Source organism: Schistocerca piceifrons, chromosome 1 (genome assembly GCF_021461385.2).
Source record: "Schistocerca piceifrons isolate TAMUIC-IGC-003096 chromosome 1, iqSchPice1.1, whole genome shotgun sequence".
In the NCBI taxonomy this organism is placed as follows: domain Eukaryota; kingdom Metazoa; phylum Arthropoda; class Insecta; order Orthoptera; family Acrididae; genus Schistocerca; species Schistocerca piceifrons.
In genome coordinates, this window is record NC_060138.1 from 1,214,773,574 (window position 1) to 1,214,786,763 (window position 13,190).

At 39.5% G+C, this 13,190-nt stretch overlaps 1 protein-coding gene across 1 annotated transcript in view; it reads left to right on the plus strand.

Moving 5' to 3' along the window:
- The first annotated feature begins 476 nt into the window (after window positions 1-476).
- The window catches only part of LOC124779497 (maternal embryonic leucine zipper kinase-like), a 421,515-nt gene continuing 408,801 nt past the window's right edge, over window positions 477-13,190 (plus strand). The window contains exon 1 of the mRNA XM_047253715.1: window positions 477-638. The gene's annotated coding sequence lies outside the window, so the exon portion shown is untranslated. The remainder of the gene's footprint in view (window positions 639-13,190) is intronic.

The following is a 13,190-nucleotide window of genomic DNA, read 5'->3' on the forward strand; positions in this document are numbered from 1 at the left end:
AAGAGAAGTTTGTGGCACAACTTGACCAGAAGAAGGGATCGGTTGGTAGGACATGTTCTGAGGCATCAAGGGATCACCAATTTAGTATTGGAGGGCAGCGTGGAGGGTAAAAATCGTAGAGGGAGACCAAGAGATGAATACACCAAGCAGATTCTGAAGGATGTAGGTTGCAGTAGGTACTGGGAGATGAAAAAGCTTGCACAGGATAGAGTAGCATGGAGAGCTGCATCAAACCAGTCTCAGGACTGAAGACCACAACAACAACAACAAAGAACTGTATGTACATAACTAAAAAGTACATGTACATGTATAATTTCAACTTAAGAAGCCAACTTTTTGTAAACAAGCTGATGGCTAATAAATAAAATCTAAACTTCTATTCGAAAATTATATATGATTCGGGAAACTTTTGACTTTTCATTTTACATGTCGCTGTTTATAGCGTGTATGTTGGCAGCATTGAGTGCGCCGTAAAGTTTTGATTTTGAATGTCAGTACACGGAATCATATCAGCCTGTCTTTATTTTGCTTGTTAGTTTGAATGTCTATAAAAGTTTCAATAATTTGTCTCCGTCTTATGACTTCAGATCAGTTCTTGTTTACTTAATTTTACGTTTTACTGAACTTTATTGGAAGCGGTAAGTATATAAGGGGACGATCGTAACGTCTGCATGTTATGAGAAAAACATACAGTAAGATGTTTTACAACATTTTATGTATTACATTGTGTTAAGTGTATGTTTTACCGGATAGAGGTGTGTGAGAATAACTGCCACTGCAATGTAGGGGTATTTACCCAAGTGAAGGCAAAAGCGCACTTGTCAAATAATCAGTTCACACAAAAATAATCTTTACATTTCAATAAAGCAGCAGTCTAAGTGTGAACTATAAGATACACAGTTTGCACACCGATATCCTTTTAGATTACTTGTTTCTCTTCACTTCTGTTGTAGTCAGTACTGCTTTAGAGACGCAGGAAAGTGAGGTCATAGGTCTGTTATGGATTTTTGTTTTAAATGCGCGAGGAAAATAACAGGTCTGCCAAAGAATTATAGTGCTGTTAATATAGACATTGAACTCGATTCGTGGACACGCTTCTGATATGTCGGCCTACTCTTTGATTGACCCTTAAAATCCAATATTATTTCCTGGCATCCACTACCGGTACAGAATCATTATAGATTAGCTGAGAAGATTTCTGTTTAATATGCCCTCCAAGGTAGTTGCATAAGCCAACAGCGACTGTTCTGACGCTGACTGGCTGTATGTAGTCCAACAGGATCACGAATTGTAAATAAAAGGAACAACTGTCTTATTACATCTCATATCGCAATGCCAAAAAAATATATTTGTGTACAGAATCATGGTAGTCAAGCTAGCATAATGAATATGTGAAATATCATTAGAGATATTGATGTGTGTGTGACGCGTAGGCCTATAGACCAAACATGCAAGATCATTCGCCGTTTTCGTACCGTTATTATTGTATCATATTGCTCCCTAGATAATTTGAACAATTCTTTTATCAAAATGTTGTGGAAAGAGTGATTAGTATTAGCATTAATGAAAATATTATTTTAATCCATCTGCAGTTAAATTATTTTTATTATTATTAGTATAAACTATTGGTTATTGTAAACCATCTGCTCAATCATATGTCAGATATTTGAATGACTCTGTGCTATAATCTCAGCTGACCTCTGGCAGTTCAGTGTTTTCTGAATGTTAAATGTTGTATTATTATTACAGGGTGTTTATAAATGAATGTTGGGGTTTTAACACTTTATAATATTTATTATATTAAATTTACAGTTATAAACAATATGTCAAATGAAAGAGCAACTCAAACAGTTTTACCAAGAACATTATAAATGTTCAATGTGAGCACCATTTGTCACACAGCATACAAGTCTGTAGCCGAGTTCTTCCCAAACGTTGATAAATATGTCTTCAGTGATTTGATTGTAGCAACAGCTGCTTCAGTCCAGTTTCTTAATTCAGGGAGGTCTGCTGGTAGTGGATTTCATCCTTGATGAAGCCACGAAGGGAAAAATCTCGTGGCGTTAGGTCAGGTGAAAGTGGAGGCCATGCAAAGCAACCCTGTCATTGGGCTCAGCTATAGACTTGATGTGTGCTGTGTGACAAATTGTGCTCACACTGAACATTTATAAGGTTCTTGGTGAAACTGTTTGAGTTGCTTTTTCATTTGACATATCATTTATAACTGTAAGTTCAATGTAATAAATTTTATAAAGCGTTAAAACCCCGACATTCATTTATGAACACCCTGTATTATTATTATTATTATTATTATTATTATTAGTCACAGTGGTAGTAGTAATAATCTGTAGATCACTGTTGGTTGGATTCTGGATGATGACACAGTATTGCAGTTTCAGAGTTAAAAAGTTATTCATATATAGAGGGATATGCATTTACAAACTCACAGGTCTAGTTTAACATTGTGGGACACATGGTGCGATTATTCAGATTCTGTAGCATTACATTTAAGAGAAATTGATTGGTAATCTTTTATTCGTGTTCTGCCAGTTGTACTTCATTTTTGTCCAACACTTTCCATTGCACTACTGAGCCAGAAATGGCTTTATACTGAATGTTTGGCCGTTTTTCAGTCTTTTCTACAGACTCTTGTGTGGTAGAATGGTGAAGTGTGGGTATCTATGAAAGCAAAAATAATTGACAACTGATAGGAATATGTCTATTTCTCTTCTGTCACTAGTGATTATGTTATACAAGGTTCGGTAGCTTAAAAGTTTATAATTGGTTTGGTCCCCAAGTTTGATAATGGTTATTAGATGCTAGTGTATTGTTGTAGGGGGGGGGGGAGATTTCATATTATTACTAGATCTACAATCTAAGGAAAACATAGATTGCTACTTACTGTGAAGGCACGTTAAGTTGTAGGCCGGCAAAACTAAAAGATACTTACACAGTATCTTTCGACCACAGCCTTCGTCAGTCAAGGAAAGGAAAACAAAAAGAGAGTGTGTCCCTTCCCCCCCCCCCCCCCCCCCCCACACACACACACACACACACACACACACACACACACACACACACACAAAAGAAAGCATGCACACATGATCGCCATCTCTGGCAAGAGTTAAGTGATTTAGACAGGAATATAATTTAGTTTAACACCGACAACAAATTAAATATGTGCATTAGTGTATCATTTAGTCTTGCCGTTAAAGGTTTCACTTTTCTTTGCGTATTTTTTCAAAAAACACGAAAAGATTGTAACTTCGTGAAGTCGCGTTTAGGCTTAGATTTTGTAAACGTGTTTGTTTCTTGTTTCACGGTAATTTGACTAGTTTCTCAGTAACAAGTAAGTAAACTACCGTAAATAGCATATAACTTCATTGTTTTAATACAGATTTCAGAAAAACAGCGTAACTTTGTCAGAAACTTGCTTATATACATTTGTTTATAGGCCTAATTCTCGTAACGTGTATAGAGAATCAAACTTAAAGTATCTCGTTTTAATTGTCCTTTTTTTCATTCCATTGAGTGAAATATATAATAAATAGCGTATACCTTCATTGTTTTAATACAGAACTCAGAAAAACAGCGGAATTTTAAATAAGAAACTTGCTTGTATACATTTGTGAATAGGCCTAATTCTTGTAACGTCTTTTTTGATTTTCGGTAATTTAATTGATTTATTCTAGCTAAAGTATTATTTTTGCCATGAGTGATAAGTGCCTGACTTGCCGTAGAATTGTTAGTTCCAGGGTTTGGTGTGATGGATGCAGTAGTTTTTTTCACTGGGGGGACTGCAGTGGCGTGGGTGTCGGGGAAGTGGATCAGGCTCATCAGTGGTTATGTAGGATTTTCAGCAGAGATAGGAAGATAGTGGAACAGGAGGGGAAAATTGCTGCCCTTCAAGCTGAGCTAGATAAGGCTAGGGAAGATCTTGACTGGTTAAGGAAGGAGAAGGGCAAAGAGAGGTGGGAAGTGGCAATAGGTAACAGAAGGAACAGGTCTATAGCTAAGTCTGACAGTTTTGTGGTGAATGTCAAAAATAAGTTTGACCTGTTGCTTCAGTTAGAAACTGAGGTAGGTGTAGACAGGACACAACAAACTTTCAATGTTGTTGTTGTTGTGGTCTTCAGTCCTGAGACTGGTTTGATGCAGCTCTCCATGCTGCTCTATCCTGTGCAAGCTTTTTCATCTCCCAGTACCTACTGCAACCTACATCCTTCTGAATCTGCTTAGTGTATTCATCTCTTGGTCTCCCTCTACGATTTTTACCCTCCACGCTGCCCTCCAATACTAAATTGGTGATCCCTTGATGCCTCAGAACATGTCCTACCAACCGATCCCTTCTTCTGGTCAGGTTGTGCCACAAACTTCTCTTCTCCCCGATCCTATTCAATACTTGCTCATTAGTTATGTGATCTACCCATCTAATCTTCAGCATTCTTCTGTAGCACCACATTTCGAAAGCTTCTATTCTCTTCTTGTCCAAACTATTTATCGTCCATGTTTCACTTCCATACATGGCTACACTCCATACAAATACTTTCAGAAATGACTTCCTGACACTTAAATCAATACTGGATGTTAACAAATTTCTCTTCTTCAGAAACGCTTTCCTTGCCATTGCCAGCCTACATTTTATATCCTCTCTACTTCGACCATCATCAGTTATTTTGCTCCCCAAATAGCAAAACTCCTTTACTACTTTAAGTGCCTCATTTCCTAATCTAATTCCCTCAGCATCACCCGACTTAGACTACATTCCATTATCCTCGTTTTGCTTTTGTTGATGTTCATCTTATATCCTCCTTTCAAGACACTGTCCATTCCATTCAACTGCTCTTCCAAGTCCTTTGCTGTCTCTGACAGAATTACAATGTCATCGGCGAACCTCAAAGTTTTTTTTCTTCTCCATGAATTTTAATACCTACTCCGAATTTTTCTTTTGTTTCCTTTACTGCTTGCTCAATATACAGATTGAACAACATCGGGGAGAGGCTACAACCCTGTCTTACTCCCTTCCCAACCACTGCTTCCCTTTCATGTCCCTCGACTCTTATAACTGCCATCTGGTTTCTGTACAAATTGTAAATAGCCTTTCGCTCCCTGTATTTTACCCCTGCCACCTTTAGAATTTGAAAGAGAGTATTCCAGTCAACATTGTCAAAAGCTTTCTCTAAGTCTACAAATGCTAGAAACGTAGGTTTGCCTTTCCTTAATCTTTCTTCTAAGATAAGTCGTAAGGTCAGTATTGCCTCACGTGTTCCAGTGTTTCTACGGAATCCAAACTGATCTACCCCGAAGTTGGCTTCTACTAGTTTTTCCATTCGTCTGTAAAGAATTCGCGTTAGTATTTTGCAGCTGTGACTTATTAAGCTGATAGTTCTGCAATTTTCACATCTGTCAACACCTGCTTTCTTTGGGATTGGAATTATTATATTCTTCTTGAAGTCTGAGGGTATTTCGCCTGTTTCATACATCTTGCTCACCAGATGGTAGAGTTTTGTCAGGACTGGCTCTCCCACGGCCGTCAGTAGTTCCAATGGAATATTGTCTACTCCGGGGGCCTTGTTTCGACTCAGGTCTTTCAGTGCTCTGTCAAACTCTTCACGCAGTATCGTATCTCCCATTTCATCTTCATCTACATCCCCTTCCATTTCCATAATATTGTCCTCAATTACATCGCCCTTGTATAGACCCTCTATATACTCCTTCCACCTTTCTGCTTTCCCTTCTTTGCTTGGAACTGGGTTTCCATCTGAGCTCTTGATATTCGTACAAATCGTTCTCTTATCTCCAAAGGTCTCTTTAATTTTTCTGTAGGCGGTATCTATCTTACCCCTAGTGAGACAGGCCTCTACATCCTTATATTTGTCCTCTAGCCATCCCTGCTTAGCCATTTTGCACTTCCTGTCGATCTCATTTTTGAGACATTTGTATTCCTTTTTGCCTGTTTCACTTACTGCATTTTTATATTTTCTCCTTTCATCAATTAAATTCAATATTTCTTCTGTTACCCAAGGATTTCTACTAGCCCTCGTCTTTTTACCTACTTGATCCTCTGCTGCCTTCACTACTTCATCCCTCAAAGCTACCCATTCTTCTTCTACTGTATTTATTTCCCCCATTCCTGTCAATTGTTCCCTTATGCTCTCCCTGAAACTCTGTACAACCTCTGGTTTAGTCAGTTTATCCAGGTCCCATCTCCTTAAATTCCCACCTTTTTGCAATTTCTTCAGTTTTAATCTACAGGTCATAACCAATAGATTGTGGTCAGAGTCCACATCTGCCCCTGGATATGTCTTACAATTTAAAACCTGGTTCCTAAATCTCTGTCTTACCATTATATAATCTATCTGATACCTTTTAGTATCTCCAGGGTTCTTCCATGTATACAACCTTCTTTCATGATTCTTAAACCAAGTGTTAGTTATGATTATGTTGTGCTCTGTGCAAAATTCTACCAGGCGGCTTCCTCTTTCATTTCTGTCCCCCAATCCATATTCACCTACTATGTTTCCTTCTCTCCCTTTTCCTACACTCGAATTCCAGTCACCCATGACTGTTAAATTTTCGTCTCCCTTCACTATCTGAATAATTTCTTTTATTTCATCATACATTTCTTCAATTTCTTCGTCATCTGCAGAGCTAGTTGGCATATAAACTTGTACTACTGTGGTAGGTGTGGGCTTCGTATCGATCTTGGCCACAATAATGCGTTCACTATGCTGTTTGTAGTCGCTTACCCGCATTCCTCTTTTCCTATTCATTATTAAACCTACTCCTGCATTACCCCTATTTGATTTTGTGTTTATAATCCTGTATTCACCTGACCAAAAGTCTTGTTCCTCCTGCCACCGAACTTCACTAATTCCCACTATATCTAACTTCAACCTATCCATTTCCATTTTTAAATTTTCTAACCTACCTGCCCGATTAAGGGATCTGACATTCCACGCTCCGATCCGTAGAACGCCAGTTTTCTTTCTCCTGATAACGACATCCTCTTGAGTAGTCCCCGCCCGGAGATCCGAATGGGGGACTATTTTACCTCCGGAATATTTTACCCAAGAGGACGCCACCATCATGTAATCATACAGTAAAGCTGCATGCCCTCGGGAAAAATTACGGCTGTAGTTTCCCCTTGCTTTCAGCCGTTCGCAGTACCAGCACAGCAAGGCCGTTTTGGTTATTGTTACAAGGCCAGATCAGTCAATCATCCAGACTGTTGCCCTTGCAACTACTGAAAAGGCTGCTGCCCCTCTTCAGGAATCACACGTTTGTCTGGCCTCTCAACAGATACCCCTCCGTTGTGGTTGCACCTACGGTACGGCTATCTGTATCGCTGAGGCACGCAAGCCTCCCCACCAACGGCAAGGTCCATGGTTCATGGGGGGGGGGGGAAATTGAAAAAGAATGTAGGAAAGTCATCGAAAAGGAAGAAAGTTTTGTTGTTAGGCAGTTTTCATGCCAGAGGTGTAGGCCAACTTCTGCAGGAGGAATTAGGACCGGAATACCAGGTCGCAAATTTTTTCAAACCAAGTGCTAGTCTGGATCAGGTGACAGAGGATTTAGGTTCACTCTGTAAAGGATTTACCAGGGAAGACACCGTGGTTATTGTCGGAGGGCCAGGGAACAGCATCGACAGAGATCCTGGGTACAGTATAGTGTGTGACCTGGTAAAGATTGCGTCGGCATCGAGAGACACCAATGTTGAATTTGTATCTGTCCTGAGACGCCATGACCGGCCTCATTTGAACTCTTCTGTTAGGAGAGTTAATTTGGAGTTGGAACGGCTGCTTGGGTCGGGTGCGGGGGCTCATATTGGTGTGGTTCCTGTTGATTCTCTCAGTAGGTGGGACTATACCAGGCACGGCCTACATCTCAACACGAAAGAGAATGGGAAACTGGCTGGGGTAATAGCAGGAAATTTAAGGGGGGGAGGCACTGCCATGAATGGTAAAATACCAGTGGTTACAGGTGCTGGAGCAGCACCTTTTTTAGGGTAGGTAAGACAGAAAGATGTCAAGTTCTACGAGAGGTCAGGATTGAAACAAATCTTCAGTTTAGGAAAGAAATTAAACAGCACAATTCTAGCACATTGGATCACCAATCACAGCTGTCAGTTATAAATTTTCTCCAATCACCAGAAATTTTATCTCCATCAAGTTATATCTCAGCCCTAGGTAATTGCATTGATGAATTAAAGTCACCCAACCCAGTTGACATAATCTGCCTCTCTGAACACCATGTGACTACTGGTATAGGAACTAGGCCTAAGCACAATGAGAAACTCAGACAGGAGAGTACTGCAAATGTTAGAATAAGGAAAGGTTCTCATAAAAGTATAATTAAAAATAATGTAAGTATATTTCATCAAAATATTGGGACTTTAAAGAATAAGATAGATGAGCTTCTGGTTTGTTTAGAAGATTTAGAAGCTGAGGATGAAATAGATAACCTATGCCTGTCTGAGCATCACATTGTTACTGATACGGATAAGGTAAATGTAAGTGGATATAAGCTCTCTGCACATGTAATTAGAGAAAATATGGAGAAAGGAGGAGTTGCCATATATGTCAAAAGTTATCATTGTGCAAAAAGTACAGAAACAAAAAAGTTTTGTGTAGAGAAACGTATAGAAGCATGTGCCTGTGAGCTTAAATTAAATAAAGGCACATTTATAATTGTTATTGTATATAGGTCCCCATCAGGAAATTTTCATCTGTTTCTGAAAAATTTGGACTACTTGTTGTGCTATCTGTCAGACAGGGGGAAGCAAATTATTATTTGTGGGGACTTCAATGTAGATTCTCTGAAAGAGGGTAATAGGAAAAAATGACCTTGAAGTATTACTCGGTTCTTTCAATTTGACACCCGTTATTGATTTTCCTACTCGGGTGGTAAAGGATAGCAGCTCACTGATAGATAACTTCTTTATAGACCAAGATAAGTTTAACCAGATAAATGCTCAGCTTGTTGAGAATGGTCTTTCTGATCATGGTGCACAGCTAGTTACAATATATGACATAGCTCCATTCAGCAGTATTAAACAGTCCTCCAAAGTAGTACGTTCAGTCAACGATTTAACAATTGCAGATTTCAGGGAAAGCCTACAGCAGTTAGACTGGGATGAGGTGTACCGTGAACCTGATGCCAATTTAAAATATAATTTATTTCATGACATTTTTGTAAATGCATTTGAAAACTGCTTCCCCAAGAAAATAGTTAAATATACTCGTAAGAAACCATGTAACAAACCATGGCTTACTAAGGGTATAAAAATATTTTGTCACCGGAAAAGGGGAATGTAAGTGACAGCAGGAAATAGTAGTGACCCAGAAACTATCAAACATTATAAAAACTACTGTGCTATATTAAGAAAAGTTATTAAAAAATCCAGGAGTATGTGTATCATGTCTGAAATCAGCAACTCTGATAATAAAATTAAAAAAATTTGGAATATTATTAAAAGAGAAACAGGTCAACCAAGAGCACAGGAAGACAGCATTACCATAAAATTGAATGAAAACTTTACGAACAAAAAGTCAGAAGTTGAAAATATTTTTAATAATCATTTTCTAAATGTTGTGGATGTAGTAGGATCCAGGTGTTCATTAGAAGATGCTAGGCTGGTAATGGAAGAGGCCATACCTATGCAATCTGATACAATTGAAATCTCACCCACTTCTCCCTCTGAAATTAGGAAAATAACAAACGCCGGCCGGAGTGGCCTTGCGGTTCTAGCACTACAGTCTGGAGCCGAGCGACCGCTACGGTCGCAGGTTCGAATCCTGCCTCGGGCATGGATGTGTGTGATGTCCTTAGGTTAGTTAGGTTTAATTAGTTCTAAGTTCTAGGCGACTGATGACCTCAGAAGTTAAGTCGCATAGTGCTGAGAGCCAAAATAATAAACTTGCTTAAAAGCAAAAACTCACATGGAATTGAAACTTCCTGGCAGATTAAAACTGTGTGCCCGACCGAGACTCGAACTCGGGACCTTTGCCTTTCGCGGGCAAGTGCTCTACCAACTGAGCTACCGAAGCACGACTCACGTCCGGTACTCACAGCTTTACTTCTGCCAGTACCTCGTCTCCTACCTTCCAAACTTTACAGAAGCTCTCCTGCGAAACATGCAGAACTAGCACTCCTGAAAGAAAGGATATTGCGAAGACATGGCTTAGCCACAGCCTAGGGGATGTTTCCAGAATGAGATTTTCACTCTGCAGCGGAGTGTGCGCTGATATGAAACTTCCTGGCAGATTAAAACTGTGTGCCCGACCGAGACTCGAACTCGGGACCTTTGCCCTTCGCGGGCAAGTGCTCTACCAACTGAGCTACCGAAGCACGACTCACGTCCGGTACTCACAGCTTTACTTCTGCCAGTACCTCGTCTCCTACCTTCCAAACTTTACAGAAGCTCTCCTGCGAAACATGCAGAACTAGCACTCCTGAAAGAAAGGATATTGCGAAGACATGGCTTAGCCACAGCCTGGGGGATGTTTCCAGAATGAGATTTTCACTCTGCAGCGGAGTGTGCGCTGATATGAAACTTCCTGGCAGATTAAAACTGTGTGCCCGACCGAGACTCGAACTCGGGACCTTTGCCTTTCGCGGGCAAGTGCTCTACCAACTGAGCTACCGAAGCACGACTCACGTCCAGTACTCACAGCTTTACTTCTGCCAGTACCTCGTCTCCTACCTTCCAAACTTTACAGAAGCTCTCCTGCGAAACATGCAGAACTAGCACTCCTGAAAGAAAGGATATTGCGGAGACATGGCTTAGCCACAGCCTGGGGGATGTTTCCAGAATGAGATTTTCACTCTGCAGCGGAGTGTGTGCTGATATGAAACTTCCTGGCAGATTAAAACTGTGTGCCCGACCGAGACTCGAACTCGGGACCTTTGCCTTTCGCGGGCAAGTGCTCTACCAACTGAGCTACCGAAGCACGACTCACGTCCGGTACTCACAGCTTCACTTCTGCCAGTACCTCATCTCCTACCTTCCAAACTTTACAGAAGCTCTCCTGCGAAACATGCAGAACTAGCACTCCTGAAAGAAAGGATATTGCGGAGACATGGCTTAGCCACAGCCTGGGGGATGTTTCCAGAATGAGATTTTCACTCTGCAGCGGAGCTTAGCTGTGGCTAAGCCATGTCTCCGCAATATCCTTTCTTTCAGGAGTGCTAGTTCTGCATGTTTCGCAGGAGAGCTTCTGTAAAGTCTGGAAGGTAGGAGACGAGGTACTGGCAGAAGTAAAGCTGTGAGTACCGGACATGAGTCGTGCTTCGGTAGCTCAGTTGGTAGAGCACTTGCCCGCGAAAGGCAAAGGTCCCGAGTTCGAGTCTCGGTCGGGCACACAGTTTTAATCTGCCAGGAAGTTTCATATCAGCGCACACTCAGCTGCAGAGTGAAAATCTCATTCTGGTCACATGGAATTGATGGCATTTCCAACAAAATACTAAAAGCTTGTTCTCAACAGATAAGCAAGATTCTCAGCCACCTATGTAATAGCTCTCTTGAACAGGGCATTTTCCCTGATAGACTGAAATATGCTATTGTTATACCTTTGCATAAAAAAGGGGACAGATCTGATGTCAACAATTACTGTCCAATCTCCCTTCTAACAGCTTTATCCAAAAATTTTGAGAATGTAATGAATTCAAGAGTAGCTTCACATATCTGTAAAAATAAAGTACTAACAAAATGTCAGTTTGGTTTCCAGAAAGGTTTTTCAACAGAAAATGCCATATATGCTTTCACCAATCAAAATTTGAATGATCTGAATAATCGAACACCACCCATTGGGATTTGTTGTGATCTCTCAAAGGCTTTTGATTGTGTAAATCATGAAATTCTGCTAGACAAGCTCAAGTATTGTGGCATGAGTGGGACAGTGCACAAATGGTTTAATTCGTACCTAACTGGAAGAGTGCAGAAAGTTGAAATAAGCAGTTCTCATAATAGGCAAAGATCAGCACATTCCTAAAACTGGGGAACTATCAAGAATGGGGTTCCACAAGGGTCGGTCTTGGGTCTTTTGTTGTTCTTAATATATATTAATGACTTGCCATTCTATATTCATGAAGAGGCAAAGTTAGTTCTCTTTGCTGATGATACAAGTATAGTAATCACACCTGACAAACAAGAATTAACTGATGAAATTGTCAATAATGTCTTTCAGAAAATTACTAAGTGGTTCCTTGTAAACGGACTCTCATTAAATTTTGATAAGACACAGTACATACAGTTCCGTACAGTAAATGGTATGACGCCATTAATAAATATAGACATTAATCAGAAGCATATAGCTAAGGTAGAATATTCAAAATTTTTAGGTGTGTCCATTGATGAGAGATTAAATTGGAAGAAACACATTGATGATCTGCTGAAACGTTTTTCAGCTACTTATGCAATAAGGGTCATTGCAAATTTTGGTGATAAACATCTTAGTAAATTAGCTTACTACGCCTATTTTCACTCATTGCTTGCGTATGGCATCATATTTTGGGGTAATTCATCACTGAGGAATAAAGTATTTATTGCACAAAAATGTGTAATCAGAATAATATCTGGAGTCCACCCAAGATCATCCTGCAGACATTTATTTAAGGATCTAAGGATATTCACAGTAGCTTCTCAGTATATATACTCTTATGAAATTTGTTATTAACAACCAAAACCAATTCAAAAGTAATAGCAGTGTGCATAACTACAATACTAGGAGAAAGGATGATCTTCACTATTCAGGATTAAATCTAACTTTGGCACAGAAAGGGGTGAATTATACTGGCACTAAAGTCTTTGGTCACTTACCAAATAGTATCAAAAGTCTGACAGATAACCAACAAGTATTTAAGAAGAAATTAAAAGAATTTCTGAATGACAACTCCTTCTACTCCATAGAGGAATTTTTAGATATAAATTAAGGAAAAAGAAAAAAAAAACAAAAAAATAAAAAAAATAAAAAAAGTTGTTATATTAACTTAATTATGTTGTTGAATTAACTTAATTATGTCATGTATTGGAAAATTTGACTCGTTCCACATCATTACAAAATATCGTATTCATGAACTAGTATTAATCTAATCTAATCTAATCTGGCTGCCACTTATCGTGTCATCTGTATGCTAAGTAGCAATCTATCTTTTCCTTGCATTGTTGATGTTCCACCCTGGATTTTGCA